The sequence below is a fragment of the Nicotiana tabacum genome, chromosome 18 (genome assembly GCF_000715075.1).
Source record: "Nicotiana tabacum cultivar K326 chromosome 18, ASM71507v2, whole genome shotgun sequence".
In the NCBI taxonomy this organism is placed as follows: Eukaryota; Viridiplantae; Streptophyta; class Magnoliopsida; order Solanales; family Solanaceae; genus Nicotiana; species Nicotiana tabacum.
This window is the reverse complement of record NC_134097.1, coordinates 91,076,250-91,098,701: the sequence shown is the minus strand read 5'-3', so window position 1 is coordinate 91,098,701 and position 22,452 is coordinate 91,076,250. Positions and strand designations below refer to the sequence as shown.

Sequence of the window (22,452 nt, the reverse complement as noted above, 5' to 3'; positions counted from 1 at the left end):
ATACTAGTTTTCTTTGATGATATACTCATCTATAGTAGGAGCATGGAGGATCACTTGGGGCATCTCAGATCTGTATTCCTTGATATAAAGAAACACCATCTATTTGCTAAAGAGAGTAAGTGTTTCTTTGGAGTTAAAAGGATAGAGTATTTAGGCCACTTCATTACTGAAGGAGGAGTATCAACAGACCCTCAAAAAATAGAAGTCGTCAGAAACTGGCCCATACCAACCAACATTAAACAACTGAGAGGATTTCTTGGCTTAGTTGGCTACTATAGAAGGTTCATACAAAGCTTTGGGATTATTTGCAAACCATTAACAGACCTCTTGAAAAAGGATAACTTCAAATGGTCGCCCAAAGCTACTGCTGCTTTTGAAGAATTAAAGGAAGCCTTGACAAAAGCTCCTATATTGACACTTCCTGATATTAACAAAACCTTTGTTGTTGAAACTGATGCCAGTGGACATGGGATTGGTGCTGTTCTCATGCAATAAGGACACCCCATAGCCTTTATCAACAAAGAATTATCTACCAGGCATATGGCACTCTTAGTGTAATACAGAGAGCTATTAGCCATAGTTCATGCAGTCACTAAATGGTCTCAATATCTGCTTGGCCAAAGGTTCATCATCAGAACTGACCAAAGAGCTTTGAAGTTCTTAATGGAACAAAAGTTTCGGACCAACTCTCAGCTTATGTGGCTAACTAAGCTTATGTCATTTGACTATGTCATTAAGTATAAAAGTGGGGTCACAAATAAGGTGGCCGATGCCCTTTCTAGGATGCCTGGAGCTGAACTATTCTGTCTTGTACTATCTACTACCAGTTCTGATCTGATGCAAGCCATCATTGATAGTTGGGAGACAAACTCTGAGCTCAAAGCATTGATCGAGCAACTAATTGCTAATCCCTCAACTCACTCACAATACATTTGGCAGCACAACCAATTGAGGAGAAAAGGGAAATTGGTACTGGGCAACATTCAGTAGCTGAGAACACACATCATTGGCTATGGCATTCCACTCCACAAGGACGTCATTCAGGCATTGAAGCAACATTAAAAAGGCTTATGACACTATTTTACTGGAAGGGTATCAGGAAAGATGTCTAGTTAGTTGTGCAAGGATGTGACACTAGCCAAAGAAGCAAATCTGATCTAACAGCCTACCCTGACCTTCTACTAGGGGTGGGCATCGGTCGGTTCGGTTCGGTTATGAATATTATCTATTTTGCCTATCGGTTATCGTTTTATAAATATGATAAACCGATAACCAAATCGATAAGATATTAGTTATCGGTTATCGGTTAATCGGTTATTGATCATTATCGATTTACCCGATAAGATAAAACTAAAACAGATTCTGCAAATGAGAACAATTTTGTTTTATGTTGCTTAGATATATTGGCATTCGTTCTCCTTTTCAATTGATCAATATTCTTTTGATAGAAAATGTTTCTTCTAATTGTAAGATTTTCTTGCTGCCAAAAGCACCAATATCATCTGATTGAGTAACAGGACAACCAGTTAAAGTTCCATCTTAGTGAAACTTGACTTGAGTCTTCCAAGAAAAACTTTCATTTAAAAATCAGTGGTTGAATTTGCAAGCAAAGGCAATCCATTTGGCGGAGAACCGGTGAGGGCGACAGGGTGTGAGGCGGAGAAACTGAGAAGTGAGAACTATGTATATGAAACCCTAGTATGTATATATTTAAGGGTAAACTAGTAAATTAGTTAACCCTTATTGGATTATCGGTTTTACCCAATAACAAAATTGCCAAACCGAGCCCGAATCGATAACCCAATAAAAAAATTTTTACCCGTTATCGAACCGTTAGCCCAGTAACCCAATACCGATAACCCAATAAATATTTAATGTTTCGGGTTATCGGTTTTACCCGATATATGCCCACCATTACCTTTTACAACCACTACCTACTCTAGATGTGGTGTGGTCACAAATCAACATGGACTTTTTATAGATAGGTTGCCCAAATCCCATGGTTATGAAGTCATTCTTGTGGTTGTGGACAGACTAAGTAAGTATGGGTACTACATTCCCTTAAAGCATCCTTATACTGCCCAATCAATAGCCAAGGTATTCCTGGATAACATAGTCAAATTGCATGGTCTCCCAGTCTCGATTGTTAGTGTTAGAGATGCAGTGTTTTTGTGTTCATTATGGCAAGAGCTGTTCTCAATACAAGGGGTACAACTAAACACTTCCTCAACCTATCATCCTCAGTATGATGGGCAAACTGAAGTTCTAAACAGATGTCCGGAGACATATCTCTGATGTTTCTGTAATGAAGACAGCTCCAAATGGTATTCTTGGCTACCTATGGCTGAATACTAGTACAATACATCATACCATTTAGCTATTAAAACCACCCCTTACGAAGTTCTATATGGCAGACCTCCTTACTTGCATCTTCCTTACTTACCAGGTGAATCAACCTCAGTTGAAGTTGACAATACACTGATCAATAGGGACAATACACTGATCAATAGTTGACAATACACTGATCTCTGAAGTTGACAATACCTCAGTTGATTATCGGTTATCGATTATCGGTTTATCGATTATTGATCATTATCGGTTCGGTTATCGGTTTACCCGATAAGATAAAACTAGACAGATTCTGCAAATGAGAACAATTCAGTTTTATGTTGCTTAGATATATTGGCATTCGTTCTCCTTTTCAAGAACAACCAGTTAAAGTTCCATCTTAGTGAAACTTGACTTGAGTCTTCCAAGAAAAACTTTCATTTAAAAATCAGTGGTTGAATTTGCAAGCAAAGGCAATCCATTTGGCGGAGAACTAGTGAGGGCGACATGGTGTGAGGCGGAGAAACTGAGAAGTGAGAACTTTGTATATGAAACCCTAGTATGTATATACTTAAGGGTAATCGGTTTTACCCAATAACAGAATTGCCAAACCGAGCCCGAACCGATAACCCAATAAAATTTTTTTTTACCCGTTACCGAATCGTTAACCCAATAACCCAATAAATAATTAATAGTTTGGGTTATCGGTTTTACCTGATATATGCCCACCCCTACCTTCTACAACCACTACCTACTCCAGATGCGGTGTGGTCACAAATCAGCATGGACGTTTTATAGATAGGTTTCCCTAATCTCATGGTAATGAAGTCATTCTTGTGGTTGTGGACAGACTAAGTAAGTATGGGTACTTCATTCCCTTAAAGCATACTTATACTGCCCAATCAATAGCCAAGGTATTCCTGGATAACATAGTCAAATTGAATGGTCTCCCAGACTCGATTGTTAGTGAAAGAGATGCAGTGTTTTTGAGTTCATTCTGGCAAGAGCTATTCTCTATACAAGGGGTACAATTGAACACTTCCTCAACCTATCATCCTCAGTCTGATGGGCAAACTGAAGTTCTAAACAGATGTTCGGAGACATATCTCTGATGTTTCTGTAATGAAGACAGCTCCAAATGGTATTATTGGCTACCTATGGCTGAATACTGGTACAATACATCATACCATTTAGCAATTAAAACCACCCCGTACGAAATTTTATATGGCAGACCACCTTACTTGCGTCTTCCTTACTTACCAGGTGAATCAGCCTTAGTTGAAGTTGATAATACACTGATCAATAGGGAGCTGAAGTTACAACTACTCAAATATCATTTGTTGAGAGCTCAACTAAGGATGAAACAACAAACTGATGCTCACAGGAGTGACAGGCAATTTGCAGTAGGAGATTGGGTTTATTTGAAATCCAACCATATAAACAAGCTACCGTGTCAGCACAACCATTTCACAAGTTAGTAGCAAAGTATTATGGACCTTTTCAGATCTCCAAAAGAGTAGGACTAGTTGCATATACCCTACTGTTTCCACCATCAGTCAAAATACACTCTACCATTCATGTATTACTCTTAAAGAAATGCCACCAACTACCCACTCAAATTGCCTACCCTCCCACCACTGATATAGCCAACCCACATTGTCCAAAACCAGAGGCCATACTACAAAGAAGGATGGTAAAGCAGGGAAACAAAGCTATCGCACAAACACCGGTGAAATGGGCAGGGTTACCTGCTAATTGTGCTACTTGGGAATTCTTAACTGTAGTGAAGGTTCAATTTCCTCATTTTGATCCTTGTGGTCAAGGATATTCTGCAGGAGGGAATATTGATACATAAAATCCAGCTCGAAGTTAGTGGAATCAGTAAATGTTAGTTAGAGAAAAAATTTCAGAAATCAGTTAGCTAGTTAAATGCCATATCAGTAGAAGTTAGTTGGAGTTAGTTACACAAGTTGTTAGGAGAATAAATTTTGTTAGACAAGTTGTATTCATTCCCATTTTATATAAGTACATTGTAATATATAGAAATGAATAAGATTTGCATTATAAGTTTCCTAAATACTCTTTTCTCTCATAATTCTCTCAAATCCACATCTTCTCTTTTCCGCCATTGCTGAAATTCTCGAACTTCTCCTCCTGAGTCGGCTGCTTAATCCTTGAGTTCTTTAGTGAATTTCTGCAATTAAGCTATCATATTTCTTTGCTTTGGGTATGCATGCCTGCTAGTTAAAGTCATGTAACTTTATAAGATACTCCACGGTCTTAGCGTGGCATTTGGACTAGAGTTTTATTATTTCAGTTATCATTGAGTTTCTATCAATAGATTATGGATTCGGTGATAACTATTCCATATTTAATTATTAATTATGCTTTTGGACCTGCACTTATTTTCTCTCAATGCTTGTATAAATAGTTAAATATAAGGAATATGGTTCGCCTGGGAGGTGAGAAGTGCTGGGTGCCAATCACGTCTAGGGGGTAGTTTGGGATGTGACAAAATATAATGTTAGACCTATTCCGCTTGCAACCTTGAACGATAGTGGGGCAAACTTCCGCAGCCAACTGAGTTAATCCCACATCTTTGATAAGGTAATGAGGCAAACCTCACCAAGGACAATACCTAAGGAGGGGTGTATATGACACTCCAGACGAATTCCACATCGACAAAATATGGGAGAGATGCTGGGTATATCAGTACACAAGTATTAAACCCTAATGACACATTTTTAAGCTGCGCGAGCTTAGGCGCAAAGCGGACAATATCTAGGTTGTTACATATTGGCACCTTTCTATATTTAGAAACTTGTAACTTTAACTTTCCATTCTTCGGTTGACATAATTTGTCATGGGATCATTGTATACAAAAAGATAATTTTTGTTATCACTGTACTTTTGATATTTATACCAATTTAGCTCATGTATTCCTTTCTTAAACTCTGTGTTTATTCAAACTATGCCAAACAAATTGGGATGGAGGGAGTAACGAATTTGCTTGTCATCCATTGTGTTATATTCTATTTGTATCACTTCCATATGATAAAAAAGAATTAAGTGGATTTTCAAATCATTAACAGAGTTGATCCACTATATTTATCAACAATCCAAGCTTCTCATTGTTTTCAAAATTTTAGGTTACACTTGATACTTCAAAAAGGGGGGAAGAGTTGGGTTATACTTTTCGGCATCATGGTGTGGTCCGTGCCAACGTTTCACCCCAAATTTGGTAGAGGTGTACAATGAGCTCCTTCCCAAAGGAGAAATTAAAGTTGTTTTCCTTTCTGTTGATGAGGACGATGAGTCTTTCATGGGTTACTTATCTAAAATGCCATGGCCTGCGGTCCCTTTCTCTGATTCTGAAACCCGTGAACGTCTAGATGAGCTGTTTGCTGTTAAAGGAATAATCCTTGATGAAAATGGGAAGGTATTGACTGATGGTGGAGTTGAGAACATCCTTGAGTATGGGGTGGAAGGTTACCCTTTACTTCTTGAATGGGTTAAAGAAATTAAAGACCGGGAAGAAACAGCTAAGAGGGATCAATCCTTGAAATCTATCTTACTCTCACAGTCACGAGACTTTGTATTTGCCACTGATGGGAGGAAAGTCAGTTCAAATTGCTGTACCTTATGGAGTTCCTTACACTATGTTCTTTATGGTTTAATTCGTACTGTTGTTACTGCTATTTCACTATGATTTAATATCTATCAGGTAGCAGTTTGTGAACTTGAAGGCAAGACTGTAGGCCTTTATTTGTCGTTGGCCGCATTCAATGGATGCCTTTCTTTCACTCCAAAACTGGTTGAAGTATATAAAAAAGTTGAAGGAACTGGGAGAAAACTTTGACATTCTGATGATTCCGCTTGATGATGATGAAGAGTCATTTAAACAAGTATTTGCTAACTTGCCTTGGTTTTCACTTCCCCTTGAAGGACAGGAGCTGCGAGAAGCTGAACTATCTAAACTTCCTACATTGGTGATCAGTTCGCCAGATGGGAAGGCTCTTCATTCTAATGTAGCTGAAGCCATAGAGGAGCACGACATCCAAGCATACCCTTTTACACCTGAGAGATTTGCAAAACTTGAGAAGATAGAGAAAGCTAATCGAGAAGCGCAGACACTTGAGTCAATTTTGGTTTCAGGAGATCATGATTTTGTTATTGGGAAGGATGGTGCTAAGGTGAGATACTTATGTTTACTTTCATAATTTGGTAACTCTAGTTATATTAACGTGACTTTTTGATAACTCTGACTTTGCTAGTCGAGTTATTATCTTTTTTTTTCTGATTTTGACATGAGATGTGCTCTTATATATTTTTCTTTGCCAATCATAACCATCTTCCATCCCATTTCTGTTGATGTCTTTACCTGCCTTCCCACACTTATAGTCAGTCATCAGAGATTTTTCTTTGTAGATTCTAGTGTCTGCTCTTGTTGGGAAGAATGTTCTTCTTTACCTTTCTGCACACTGGTGTCCTCCGTGTCGTGCTTTCCTACCAAAGCTTACAGAAGCATATGACAAGATTAAAGTGAATGATGATTCTTTAAAGGTTGTATTCATATCTAGTGATAGAGATCAGGCCTCCTTTGATGAATTTTTTGCCACAATGTCATGGCTGGCTCTTCCCTTTGGTGATGAAAGGAAGGTGTGATTGAGTAGTCTGTTCAAAGTTTGTGATATCCCCATGTTGGTTGCTATTAGGCTAACAGGCAGGACTGTTACAACTGAAGCCAGAAATCTAGTTATTTGTTTTGGTGTTGATGCTTATCCGTTCATAGAGGAGCGCGTGAAGCAGATTGAGGCACAATATGAGGAGATGGCAAAGGGGTGGCCTGAGAATGTGAATCACGCTCTCCATGAGCATGAACTCGTACTTACAAAGCACTTGTTTTATAACTGTGATGGATGCAATGGCGAGGGACGAGTGTGGTCATTCTGTTGTGAAGAGTGTGATTTTGATCTCCACCCCAAATGTGCTCTGGAAGAGAACAAAGGATGCAACATAGATGCAGAGGCAGAAGAAAAAGAGCTTGAAGAGGAGGAAATTAAATCAAAAGAAGGGTGGATTAGCGATGGAGAAGTTTGCTATAAAGCTTAGGGAGTTAGTTAAGTTGGTGGTTTGTATGAGTCTTATAATCAGGGGCGGATTTAGGGGGTGGAAGGGGGTTCGCCGAAAAATTACACTTGTATAGGTAAAATCTATTTTTTACCTCTATATATTAAGTTTTGAACCCCCTTAACACAACCCAAAAGTGTAGTTTAGTGGTCAAGGGGTTCAAAACCTTCATAAGGTCCTAGGTTCAATTCCCACTAGCTACAAAATTTTCTTTTTGAACCCCCTTCGTGGAGATCTTGCTTCCGCCACTGCTTATAATAACACTATTATGTTTAACATTATAAATAAAATATATTGTGGAATTATTTTGTGGTTAGTCAATCATGATTTCTCCTGTTTCCAGGTTCTGAGAATACCTATTGATGGTGAAGGCAACAATTTACAAAATCATGATCCTCATTTTTGTCCTGTCTTCTTCAGAGGAAAGAGATTATCTCATATGTAGAAACGTTGAACAGATGTAACTAGTAGTATGTCAGACATTTCTCATTAAAATTTACAAATGCTGTTAGATGATATTGTTAAAATAGTGTTCATCTCATCCAGTGAGAATGATATAACTTATTCAATGGCTACTTCAAGAAAATCCATGGCTTGTTGTTCCATTGTCTGATGTTGAAGTAGGTAAGAACCTAAGAGCAGTTCGAAGGATTCCACATCAAGTTGTATCTGATTGAATAGGCAAAATTTCAAGAAATGAAGGGCTTTTCTACGAGGTAGGAGTAAGGTGGCGTACTCACCATCCTTCCCAAATCCTACTTGTGATTAGATATGTTGTTATTGTGGTGCTGAATTTTACACGTGAAGGAAGTTATTTAAAGAGAGCTAAGAAAGAGTAGACCTTGGAGTGGAATTTTCTCTGAAAATCTTATTTGTATTGCATAGGGGAATTACAAAATTCTCCTATTTATACTATTCTCAGGAGCAATCTAGTCGTGTATAGGAACTTGAAACAACAAAAGTTACTTCGAAATTTTTTGAGAAAACTACCTCTATAGCCCCTCAAACTTACACAAATGTCCCAAATAAATCTCAACTTACCAACCTTTAGCCATTAATCATAGACTTACCAAAACTAGCCAACAAAAATTGAAAAACCAAATAATAGGGTTCTTTCTCTCAAAGAATCACATGCAAAAATCACCTTTCATCTTTTAAGCGTGATTAGCAACACTAGATACAAGAAGAAAAGGAAATTTTATGGATGAGGTAGCAAATAAGGTGATGAAATACAAAAAATATATACAATATTCCAAAAATCTAAACAAAAAATAAACTTTTTCAATGGGTATAGTTGAAATTCATTGAAAATATATAGATAAGTCAATATACAAAATTTAAGGAAGATTGGAGGTGATTTGGACTGGTTTTGTATCAAAATTTATAAATAAATCGAGTTCAAAAAATACTTCTACGACACATGTATCAAACATGTATCACGCAAACAAGTATACATGGATATACATGTGATACACAATAGATACAAATATGATACACAAATGATACATAGTGTGATACACATATCATTTTTTTCATGTTCAGTTTTTACCGAATTTTCAATAGGAAAGATGCAAAACAAGCAAAAACAGAAAATTGATTATTCTTTTTTGCCAACTAAAAATTTTTCATTATCAATGAAGTAATGTACAGTAAAACGACCCGCCATCTATAGCGAATTTTTTTCTGTATAAATATATCTTAAATAAAAATAAAATCTATTAAGTGCATGTATCAATCTTATTACAGAAACTATCAAATTGAGAAAGTAAACACTGATAATTATGATGGGTTATGATAATTGTTTGGATGGTGGAGCTGGGCGTAGCAAAGAGGTTGAATAAAAAAAATAAGGTGGGGGTTAGCGAATGTTTTGGGTAAAAGTTGTGTGGGGTAGCCACTTTTTAAAATGGTATTTACTTTTTATTCAGTATTTTTAATGCTGAGCAAAAGTAGCCACTAGTCTATTAAAATTAATATGAAAAGACAGTGTTACCCATTCCTTCCCAAATGAAATACGCTTTTCTTCTCGTTGCTGAGAGTAGCAGAGTGGGAAACCCAAGATGACTTTACTACCATCAATGGAAGAATTTGAGTACTCTGCTTTGTGGGTATTGCAAAATTGACTTTTCCAAAACTTGCTTGACCAACAGCTTCACTACGAACCCAATCCATGAGATGAAATTTGGTATTATTTTAGGCTTTTGTTTTGGTAGAAGAATGTGAGAGAACAGAGTAGGCCGCAAGTCACAACGAACTCTGTTTTAACCCATGTTATTTATTTATATGGGATAGTTTTCCTATTTTTGTTTGGTTTTAGTTCCAAGTTCAAAAGTTAAGGACATGTAGTCCTGAACTTAGAATTACAAGTTCAAAAGTTAAAGACATGTAGTCCTGAACTTAGAGTTCCAAGTTCAAAAGTTAAGGACATGTAATCCCTAAAGTCCTGAAGTTAAGTTTAAAAGTTAAGGACATGTAGTCCTGGAGTTAGTCCTGAACTTAGAGTTTCAAGTTCAAAAGTTAAGGACATGTAGTCCTGAAGTTAGTCCTGAACTTAGAGTTCCAAGTTCAAAAATTAAGGACATGTAGTCCTGAAGTTAAGTTCAAAAGTTAAGGACATGTAATCCTGAACTTAGAGTTCCAAGTTCAAAAGTTAAGGACATGTAGTCTCTAAAGTCATGAAGTTAAGTTCAAAAGTTAAAGACATGTAGTCCTGAAGTCCTGAACTTAGAGTTACAAGTTCAAAAGTTAAGGACATGTAGTCCTGATGTTAAGTTCAAAAGTTAAGGACATGAACAGAAGGATATTTTCGTCTGGGCAGTTAAAATTTATTAAAGTAGTGGCTAAAGACTAAAGACATTTTAAACAGTGGCTTAAAAATAAATACATGTGTTATTAGTGGCTAACCGTGCACTTCCCCCATGTTTTGTTGTAGCCAATGCAATAAGTTTTTGGCTATAACTTGCAATCAAATATAATGGGCTAGCGGTTGTCTTAAGTTTGTGCCGAACGACCAATTATGTCAGTCTCTCAAAAATTTAACAAACTTTACTACTCTCTTTATTGACTCGACTCAAACTTGCTTTATTCTACACTGACTAGCTAAATTTTTTCTAAATAATCTAGAAGTTGAATACAATTAAAAGTGCACTAATCTTAACATTTCTTCTTAACGCAATTGTTTTACAAGTCCAAGTAACTCTCTAAGATAGAAAAAATTGATCTTTATGATGTGCCTTTGTCAAAATATCTGCTCTCTCATCAAGAGTCTTGTAGCACTTGAGCTAAATTTCACCTTTTTAAATTGCTTCTATGATGAATTGATCTCGTATATCTATTTGCTTATTGTCATTACTGACAGGGTTATTTTGCCAATTTATGACAAGACAAATACATATTTGTGACAGAATATTCATAACGGACAGGTCCATTACAAAATTGTGACGAATTTGTAAAAGAAAATATGGTATTCACTTCACTCTGACAAAAGTTAGGGAAATATTCCGAAAAAGGAAATTAAGGAAACGTTTGGTTATAGATTTTCAAATATTTTTAAAAAAAGTTAATTTGAGTGAAGTTTGATTTCTAGGAGGAGAAGGAAACATGTCATAGCTACTAGAGTGAGGAGATTAACTAGAGCTATAGGTAATCATTCTGAGCTTTGTATGATTCAAGTAATACCTACTATGTGTAATGAGTCACAATGGTATTCCTTAGAGTCTAAAGAACAAAACAATGTAGATCCACAACTGTTAACCTTACTGAAAGAATTTAAAGAATTGTTTGTGGAACCTAAACAGTTACCACGATCTAGAAGAGTCTTTTACCACAAAATTTCTTAGTTGTTGCAAGGGGTTGAATTCTCTGCTGAATTCTTGTTATTGCCTCTAGGATCATGTGGTGTAGTGCTTAGAGTTCAGTGTCTATTAACGCTCGGAGATATAAAGATGAATTTTAAAACTCTTACTATAGAGTTCTACTACAAAGCAAGGAAGCACGTTCTAAGAGGAGCAGAAACATGTCATAGCTACTAGAGTGGGGAGATTAACTAGAGCTATAGGTAATCATTATGAGCTTTGTATGATTCAAGTAATACCTACTATGTGTAATGAGTTACAATGGTATGTCCTTTGACTATGTCATTAAGTATAAAAGTGGAGTCACAAATAAGGTGGCCGTTGCCCTTTCTAGGATGCCTGGAGCTGAACTATTCTGTCTTGTACTATCTACTACTAGTTCTGATCTGCTGCAAGCCATCATTGATAGTTGGGAGACAAACTCTGAGCTCAAAGCATTGATCGAGCAACTAATAGCTAATCCCTCAACACACTCACAATACATTTGGCAGCACAACCAATTGAGGAGAAAAGGGAAATTGGTACTAGGCAACATTCAGCAGCTGAGAACACACATCATTGGCTATGGCATTCCACTCCACAAGGACGTCATTCAGGCATTGAAGCAACATTAAAAAGTCTTATGACACTATTTTACTGGAAGGATATCAGGAAAGATGTCCAGTTAGTTGTGCAAGGATGTGACACTAGCCAAAGAAGCAAATCTGATCTAGCAGCCTACCCTGGCCTTCTATTAGGGGTGGGCATCGGTCGGTTCGGTTCGGTTATGAATATTATCGATTTTGCTTATCGGTTATCATTTTATAAATATGATAAACCGATAACCAAATCGATAAGATATTGATTATCGGTTATCGATTATCGGTTTATCGATTATTGATCATTATCGGTTCGGTTATCGGTTTACCCGATAAGATAAAACTAAACAGATTCTGCAAATGAGAACAATTCAGTTTTATGTTGCTTAGATATATTGGCATTAGTTCTCCTTTTCAAGAACAACCAGTTAAAGTTCCATCTTAGTGAAACTTGACTTGAGTCTTCCAAGAAAAACTTTCATTTAAAAATCAGTGGTTGAATTTGCAAGCAAAGGCAATCCATTTGGCGGAGAACTAGTGAGGGCGACATGGTGTGAGGCGGAGAAACTGAGAAGTGAGAACTTTGTATATGAAACCCTAGTATGTATATACTTAAGGGTAATCGGTTTTACCCAATAACAGAATTGCCAAACCGAGCCCGAACCGATAACCCAATAAAATTTTTTTTTACCCGTTACCGAATCGTTAACCCAATAACCCAATAAATAATTAATAGTTTGGGTTATCGGTTTTACCTGATATATGCCCACCCCTACCTTCTACAACCACTACCTACTCCAGATGCGGTGTGGTCACAAATCAGCATGGACGTTTTATAGATAGGTTTCCCTAATCTCATGGTAATGAAGTCATTCTTGTGGTTGTGGACATACTAAGTAAGTATGGGTACTTCATTCCCTTAAAGCATACTTATACTGCCCAATCAATAGCCAAGGTATTCCTGGATAACATAGTCAAATTGAATGGTCTCCCAGACTCGATTGTTAGTGAAAGAGATGCAGTGTTTTTGAGTTCATTCTGGCAAGAGCTATTCTCTATACAAGGGGTACAATTGAACACTTCCTCAACCTATCATCCTCAGTCTGATGGGCAAACTGAAGTTCTAAACAGATGTTCGGAGACATATCTCTGATGTTTCTGTAATGAAGACAGCTCCAAATGGTATTATTGGCTACCTATGGCTGAATACTGGCACAATACATCATACCATTTAGCAATTAAAACCACCCCGTACGAAATTTTATATGGCAGACCACCTTACTTGCGTCTTCCTTACTTACCAGGTGAATCAGCCTTAGTTGAAGTTGATAATACACTGATCAATAGGGAGCTGAAGTTACAACTACTCAAATATCATTTGCTGAGAGCTCAACTAAGGATGAAACAACAAACTGATGCTCACAGGAGTGACAGGCAATTTGCAGTAGGAGATTGGGTTTATTTGAAATCCAACCATATAAACAAGCTACCGTGTCAGCACAACCATTTCACAAGTTAGTAGCAAAGTATTATGGACCTTTTCAGATCTCCAAAAGAGTAGGACTAGTTGCATATACCCTACTGTTTCCACCATCAGTCAAAATACACTCTACCATTCATGTATTACTCTTAAAGAAATGCCACCAACTACCCACTCAAATTGCCTACCCTCCCACCACTGATATAGCCAACCCACATTGTCCAAAACCAGAGGCCATACTACAAAGAAGGATGGTAAAGCAGGGAAACAAAGCTATCGCACAAACACCGGTGAAATGGGCAGGGTTACCTGCTAATTGTGCTACTTGGGAATTCTTAACTGTAGTGAAGGTTCAATTTCCTCATTTTGATCCTTGTGGTCAAGGATATTCTGCAGGAGGGAATATTGATACAGAAAATCCAGCTCGAAGTTAGTGGAATCAGTAAATGTTAGTTAGAGAAAAAATTTCAGAAATCAGTTAGCTAGTTAAATGCCATATCAGTAGAAGTTAGTTGGAGTTAGTTACACAAGTTGTTAGGAGAATAAATTTTGTTAGACAAGTTGTATTCATTCCCATTTTATATAAGTACATTGTAATATATAGAAATGAATAAGATTTGCATTATAAGTTTCCTAAATACTCTTTTCTCTCATAATTCTCTCAAATCCACATCTTCTCTTTTCCGCCATTGCTGAAATTCTCGAACTTCTCCTCCTGAGTCGGCTGCTTAATCCTTGAGTTCTTTAGTGAATTTCTGCAATTAAGCTATCATATTTCTTTGCTTTGGGTATGCATGCCTGCTAGTTAAAGTCATGTAACTTTATAAGATACTCCACGGTCTTAGCGTGGCATTTGGACTAGAGTTTTATTATTTCAGTTATCATTGAGTTTCTATCAATAGATTATGGATTCGGTGATAACTATTCCATATTTAATTATTAATTATGCTTTTGGACCTGCACTTATTTTCTCTCAATGCTTGTATAAATAGTTAAATATAAGGAATATGGTTCGCCTGGGAGGTGAGAAGTGCTGGGTGCCAATCACGTCTAGGGGGTAGTTTGGGATGTGACAAAATATAATGTTAGACCTATTCCGCTTGCAACCTTGAACGATAGTGGGGCAAACTTCCGCAGCCAACTGAGTTAATCCCACATCTTTGATAAGGTAATGAGGCAAACCTCACCAAGGACAATACCTAAGGAGGGGTGTATATGACACTCCAGACGAATTCCACATCGACAAAATATGGGAGAGATGCTGGGTATATCAGTACACAAGTATTAAACCCTAATGACACATTTTTAAGCTGCGCGAGCTTAGGCGCAAAGCGGACAATATCTAGGTTGTTACATATTGGCACCTTTCTATATTTAGAAACTTGTAACTTTAACTTTCCATTCTTCGGTTGACATAATTTGTCATGGGATCATTGTATACAAAAAGATAATTTTTGTTATCACTGTACTTTTGATATTTATACCAATTTAGCTCATGTATTCCTTTCTTAAACTCTGTGTTTATTCAAACTATGCCAAACAAATTGGGATGGAGGGAGTAACGAATTTGCTTGTCATCCATTGTGTTATATTCTATTTGTATCACTTCCATATGATAAAAAAGAATTAAGTGGATTTTCAAATCATTAACAGAGTTGATCCACTATATTTATCAACAATCCAAGCTTCTCATTGTTTTCAAAATTTTAGGTTACACTTGATACTTCAAAAAGGGGGGAAGAGTTGGGTTATACTTTTCGGCATCATGGTGTGGTCCGTGCCAACGTTTCACCCCAAATTTGGTAGAGGTGTACAATGAGCTCCTTCCCAAAGGAGAAATTAAAGTTGTTTTCCTTTCTGTTGATGAGGACGATGAGTCTTTCATGGGTTACTTATCTAAAATGCCATGGCCTGCGGTCCCTTTCTCTGATTCTGAAACCCGTGAACGTCTAGATGAGCTGTTTGCTGTTAAAGGAATAATCCTTGATGAAAATGGGAAGGTATTGACTGATGGTGGAGTTGAGAACATCCTTGAGTATGGGGTGGAAGGTTACCCTTTACTTCTTGAATGGGTTAAAGAAATTAAAGACCGGGAAGAAACAGCTAAGAGGGATCAATCCTTGAAATCTATCTTACTCTCACAGTCACGAGACTTTGTATTTGCCACTGATGGGAGGAAAGTCAGTTCAAATTGCTGTACCTTATGGAGTTCCTTACACTATGTTCTTTATGGTTTAATTCGTACTGTTGTTACTGCTATTTCACTATGATTTAATATCTATCAGGTAGCAGTTTGTGAACTTGAAGGCAAGACTGTAGGCCTTTATTTGTCGTTGGCCGCATTCAATGGATGCCTTTCTTTCACTCCAAAGCTGGTTGAAGTGTATAAAAAGTTGAAGGAATTGGGAGAAAACTTTTATATTTTGATGATTCCGCTTGATGATGATGAAGAGTCATTCAAACAAGAATTTGCTAACTTGCCTTGGTTTTCACTTCCCCTTGAAGGACAGGAGCTACGAGAAGATGAACTATCTGAACTTCCTACATTGGTGATCATTTAGCCAGATGGGAAGGCTCTTCATTCTAATGTAGCTGAAGCCATAGAGGAGCACGACATCCAAGCATACCCTTTTACACCTGAGAGATTTGCAAAACTTGAGAAGATAGAGAAAGCTAATCGAGAAGCGCAGACACTTGAGTCAATTTTGGTTTCAGGATATCATGATTTTGTTATTGGGAAGGATGGTGGTAAGGTGAGATACTTATGTTTACTTTCATAATTTGGTAACTCTAGGTATATTAACGTGACTTTTTGATAACTCCGACTTTGCTAGTCGAGTTATCATTTTTTTTTCCTGATTTTGACATGAGATGTGCTCTTATGTATTTTTCTTTGCCAATCATATTGTAAACCATCTTCCATCTCATTTCTGTTTATGTCTTTACCTGCCATCCCACACTTACAGTCAGTCATCAGAGATTTTTCTTTGTAGATTCCAGTGTCTTCTCTTGTTGGGAAGAATGTTCTTCTTTACTTTTCTGCACACTGGTGTCCTCTGTGCCGTGCTTTCCTACCAAAGCTTACAGAAGCAAATAACAAGATTAAAGCAAATGATGATGCTTTAGAGGTTGTATTCATATCTAGTGACAGAGATCAGGCCTCCTTTGATTAATTTTTTGCCACAATGTCGTGGTAGGCTCTTCCCTTTGGTGATGAAAGGAAGGTGTGATTGAGTAGTCTGTTCAAAGTTCGTGGTATCCCCATGTTGGTTGCTATTAGGCCAACAGGCAAGACTGTTACAACTGAAGCCTGAAATCTAGTTATTTGTTTTGGTGCTGATGCTTATCCGTTCACAGAGGAGCGCGTGAAGCAGATTGAGGCACAATATGAGGAGATGGCAAAGGGGTGGCCTGAGAATGTGAATCACGCTCTCCATGAGCATGAACTCGTACTTACAAAGCGCTTGTTTTATAACTGTGATGGATGCAATGGCGAGGGATGAGTGTGGTCATTCTGTTGTGAAGAGTGTGATTTTGATCTCCACCTCAAATGTGCTCTGGAAGAGAACAAGGGATGCAACATAGATGCAGAGGCAGAAGAAAAGGAGCTTGAAGAAGAGGAAATGAAATCAAATGAAGGGTGAATTTGCGATGGAGAAGTTTGCTATAAAGCTTAGGGAGTTAGTTAAGTTGGTGGTTTGAATGAGTCTTATAATCAGGGGCGGATTTAGGGGGGTGGAAGGGGGTTCGCCGAAATATTACACTTGTATAGGTAAAATCTATTTTTTACCTCTGTATATTAAGTTTTGAACCCCCTTAACACAACCCAAAAGTGTAGTTTAGTGGTCAAGGTGGTTCAAAACCTTCATAAGGTCCTAGGTTCAATTCCCACTAGCTACAAAATTTTCTTTTTGAACACCCTTCGTGGAGATCTTGCTTCCGCCACTGCTTATAATAACACTATTATGTTTAACATTATAAATAAAATATATTGTGGAATTATTTTGTGGTTAGTCAATCATGATTTCTCCTATTTCCAGGTTCTGAGAATACCTGTTGATGGTGAAGGCAACAATTTACAAAATCATGATCCTCATTTCTGTCATGTCTTCTTCAAAGGAAAGAGATTATCTCATATGTAGAAACGTTGAACAGATGTAACTAGTAGTATGTCAGACATTTCTCATTAAAATTTACAAATGTTGTTAGATCATATTGTTAAAATAGTGTTCATCTCATCCAGTGAGAATGATATAACTTATTCAATAGCTACTTCAAGGAAATCCATGGCTTGCTATTCCATTGTCTGATGTTGAAGCAGGTAAGAACCTAAGAGCAGTTCGAAGGATTCCACATCTAGTTGTATCTGATTGAATAGGCAAAATTTCAAAAAATGAAGGGCTTCTCTACGAGGTAGGAGTAAGGTGGCGTACTCACCATCCTTCCCAGATCCTACTTCTGATTAGATATGCTGTTATTGTGGTGCTGAAGTTTACACGTGAAGGAAGTTATTTAAAGAGAGCTAAGAAAGAGTAGATCTTGGAGTGGAATTTTCTCTGAAAATCTTATTTGTATTGCATAGAGGAATTACAAAGTTCTCCTATTTATACTATTCTCAGGAGCAATCTAGTCGTGTATAGGAACTTGAAACAACAAAAGTTACTTCGAAATTTTTTGAGAAAACTACCTCTATAGCCCCTCAAACTTACACAAATGTCCCAAATAAATCTCAACTTACCAACCTTTAGCCATTAATCATAGACTTACCAAAACTAGCCAACAAAAATTGAAAAACCAAATAATAGGGTTCTTTCTCTCAAAGAATCACATGAAAAAAATCACCTTCCATATTTTAAGCGTGATTAGCAACACTAGATACAAGAAGAAAAGGAAATTTTATGGATGAGGTAGCAAATAAGGTGATGAAATACAAAAAATATATACAATATTCCAAAAATCTAAACAAAAAATAAACTTTTTCAATGGGTATAGTTGAAATTCATTGAAAATATATAGATAAGTCAATATACAAAATTTGAGGAAGATTGGAGGTGATTTGGATTGTTTTTTTTTTTATCAAAATTCATAATTAAATCGAGTTCAAAAAAGTCTTTTGTGACACATGTATCAAACATGTATCACGCATGTATCTCACACACAAGTATACATGGATATACATGTGATACACAATAGATACAAATATGATACACAAATGATACACGGTGTGATACACATATCATTTATTTCATGTTCAGTTTTTACCGAATTTTCAATAGGAAAGATGCAAAACAAGCAAAAACAGAAAATTGATTATTCTTTTTTGACAACTAAAAAATTTTCATTATCAATGGAGTAATGAACAGTAAAACGACCCGCCATGTATAGCGAATGTTTTTCTGTATAACTATATCTTAAATAAAAATAAAATCTATTAAGTGCATGTTATATCAATCTTAGTACAGAAACTATCAAATTGAGAATGTAAACACTTATAATTATGATGGGTTATGATAATTGTTTGGATGGTGGAGCTAGGCGTAGCAAAGAGGCAGAATAAAAAAATAAGGTGGGGGTTAGCGAATGTTTTGTGTAAAAATTGTGTGGGGTAGCCACTTTTTAAAGTGGTATTTACTTTTTATTCAGTATTTTTAATGCTAAGCAAAAGTAACCACTAGTCTATTAATATTAATATGAAAAGATAGTGTCACCCATTCTTTCCCAAACAAAAATACGTTTTTCTTCTCGTTGCTGAGAGTAGCAGAGTGGGAAACCCAAGATAACTTTACTACCATCAATGGAAGAATTTGAGTACTCTGCTTTGTGGGTATTGCAAAATTGACTTTTCCAAAACTTGCTTGACCAACAGCTTCACCACGAACCCAATGCTTGACCAACAGCTTCACCACGAACCCAATCCATGAGATGAAATTTGGTATTATTACAGGCCTTTGTTTGGGTAGAAGAATGTGAGAGAACAGAGTAGGCCGCAAGTCACAACGAACTCTGTTTTAACCCATGTTATTTATTTATATGGGATAGTTTTCCTATTTTTATTTGGTTTTAGTTCCAAGTTCAAAAGTTAAGGACATGTAGTCATGAACATAGAATTACAAGTTCAAAAGTTAAGGACATGTAGTCCTGAACTTAGAGTTCCAAGTTCAAAAGTTCAGGATACGTAGTCCTTAAAGTCCTGAAGTTAAGTTCAAAAGTTAAGGGCATGTAGTCCTGGAGTTAGAGTTCCAAGTTCAAAAGTTAAGGACATGTAGTCCTGAAGTTAGTCCTGAACTTAGAGTTCCAAGTTCAAAAGTTAAGGACATGTAATCCTGAAGTTAAGTTCAAAAGTTAAGGACATGTAGTCCTGAACTTAGAGTTCCAAGTTCAAAAGTTAAGGACATGTAGTCCCTAAAGTCCTGAAGTTAAGTTCAAAAGTTAAAGACATGTAGTCTTGAAGTCCTGAACTTAGAGTTACAAGTTCAAAAGTTAAGGACATGTAGTCCTGAAGTCCTGAAGTTAAGTTCAAAAGTTAAGGACATGAACAGAAGGATATTTTCGTCCGGGCAGTTAAAATTTATTAAAGTAGTGGCTAAAGACTAAAGACATTTTAAACAGTGGCTTAAAAATAAATACATGTTTTATTAGTGGCTAACCGTGCACTTCCCCCATGTTTTGTTGTAGCCAATGCAATAAGTTTTTGGCTATAACTTGCAATCAAATATAATGGGCTAGCGGGTGTCTTAAGTTTGTGCCGAACGGCCAATTATATCAGTCTCTCAAAAATTTTACAAACTTTACTACTCTGTTTATTGACTCGACTCAAACTTGCTTTATTCTACACTGACTAGCTAAATTTTTTCTAAATAATCTAGAAGTTGAATACAATTAAAAGTGCACTAATCTTAACATTTCTTCTTAACTCAATTATTTTACAAGTCCAAGTAACTCTCTAAGATAGAAAAAATTGATCCTTATGATGTGCCTTTGTCAAAATATCTGCTCTCTCATCATGAGTCTTGCAGCACTTAAGCTAAATTTCACCTTTTTAAACTGCTTCTATGATGAATTGATCTCGTATATCTATTTGCTTATTGTCATAACTGACAGGGTTATTTTGCCAATTTATGACAAGACAAATACATATTTGTGACAGAATATTCATAACAGACATGTCCATTACAAAATTGTGACGAATTTGTAAAAGAAAATATGGTATTCACTTCACTCTGACAAAAGTTAGGGAAATATTCCGAAAAGGGAAATTAGGAAAATGTTTGGATATAGATTTTTAAATATTTTTTAAAAAAAAGTTAATTTGAGTGAAGTTTGATTTCTAAGAGGAGCAGGAAACACGTCATAGCTACTAGAGTGGGGAGATTAACTAGAGCTATAGGTAATCATTCTGAGCTTTGTACGATTCAAGTAATACCTACTATGTGTAATGAGTCACAATGGTATTCCTTAGAGTCTAAAGAACAAAACAATGTAGATCTACAACTGTTAACCTTACTGAAAGAATTTAAAGAATTGTTTGTGGAACCTAAACAGTTACCACGATCTAGAAGATTCTTTTACCATAGAATTTCTTAGTTGTTGCAAGGGGTTGAATTCTCTGCTGAATTCTTGTTATTGCCTCTAGGATCATGTGGTGTAGTGCTTAGAGTTCAGTGGCTATTAACGCTCAGAGATATAAAGATGAATTTCAGAACTCTTACTATAGAGTTCTACTACAAAGCAAGGAAGCATGTTCTAAGAGGAGCAGGAAACATGTCATAGCTACTAGAGTGGAGAGATTAACTAGAGCTATAGGTAATCATTATGAGCTTTGTATGATTCAAGTAATACCTACTATATGTAATGAGTTACAATGGTATTCCTTAGAGTCTAAAGAACAAAACAATGTAGATCCACAACTGTTAACCTTACTAAAAGAATTTAAAGAATTGTTTGTGGAACCTAAACAGTTACCACGATATAGAAGAGTCTTTTACCACAGAATTGTGTTGTTGCAATCAGGAACTGAATCTATAAATAAGAGACCCTATAGGTTTCCTTCAGTGAAGAAAGATGTGATAAAATCCCTGGTACAACAAATGTTAGACCAGGGAATTATACAACCTAGCAGCAGTCCTTTTGCTGCCCCTGTTGTCTTAGTTGGGAAGAAGGATAGGTCTTGGAGATTATGTATTGACTATAGGGACCTAAACAAACACACTATAAAGAATAAGTTTCCCATACCTATGGTGAAATATATGTTAGATGAATTGAGAGGGTCTAAGATTTTCTCTAAAATAGATCTAAGGTCTTGATATCATCAATTGAGAATGGCAAAAGAAGATGTGCCTAAGACTGTATTTAGGACTCACTTAGGACACTATGAGTACTTGGTGATGCCTTTTGGTCTGTTAAATGCACCAACAACATTCCAAGGCTTGATAAACTTTGTCTTTCAGGCTTTTCTCAGAAATTATGTACTAGTTTTTTTTGATGATATACTTATCTATAGTAGGAGCATGGAGGATCACTTGGGGCATCTCAGATCTGTATTCCTTGATATAAAGAAACACCATCTATTTGCTAAAGAGAGTAAGTGTTTCTTTGGAGATAAAAGGATAGAGTATTTAGGCCACTTCATTACTGAAGGAGGAGTATCAACAGACCCTCAAAAAATAGAAGTCGTCAGAAACTGGCCCATACCAACCAACATTAAACAACTGAGAAGATTTCTTGGCTTAGTTGGCTACTATAGAAGGTTCATACAAAGCTTTGGGATTATTTGCAAACCATTAACAGACCTCTTGAAGAATTAAAGGAAGCCTTGACAAAAGCTCCTATATTGACATTTCCTGATATTAACAAAACCTTTGTTGTTGAAACTGATGCCAACGGACATGGGATTGGTGTTGTTCTCATGCAATAAGAACACCCCATAGCCTTTATCAGCAAAGAATTATCTACCAGGCATATGGAACTCTCAGTGTAATACCGAGAGCTATTAGCCATAGTTCATGTAGTCATTAAATGGTCTCAATATCTGCTTGGCCAAAGGTTCATCATCAGAACTGACTAAAGAGCTTTGAAGTTCTTA

At 36.6% G+C, this 22,452-nt stretch overlaps 2 pseudogenes; both read left to right on the top strand.

Moving 5' to 3' along the window:
* Positions 1-663: 663 nt before the first annotated feature.
* On the top strand, positions 664-7,440 carry LOC142172587 (putative nucleoredoxin 1; annotated as a pseudogene).
* Positions 7,441-11,563: 4,123 nt separating this feature from the next.
* On the top strand, positions 11,564-17,047 carry LOC107766377 (putative nucleoredoxin 1; annotated as a pseudogene).
* Positions 17,048-22,452: the final 5,405 nt, after the last annotated feature.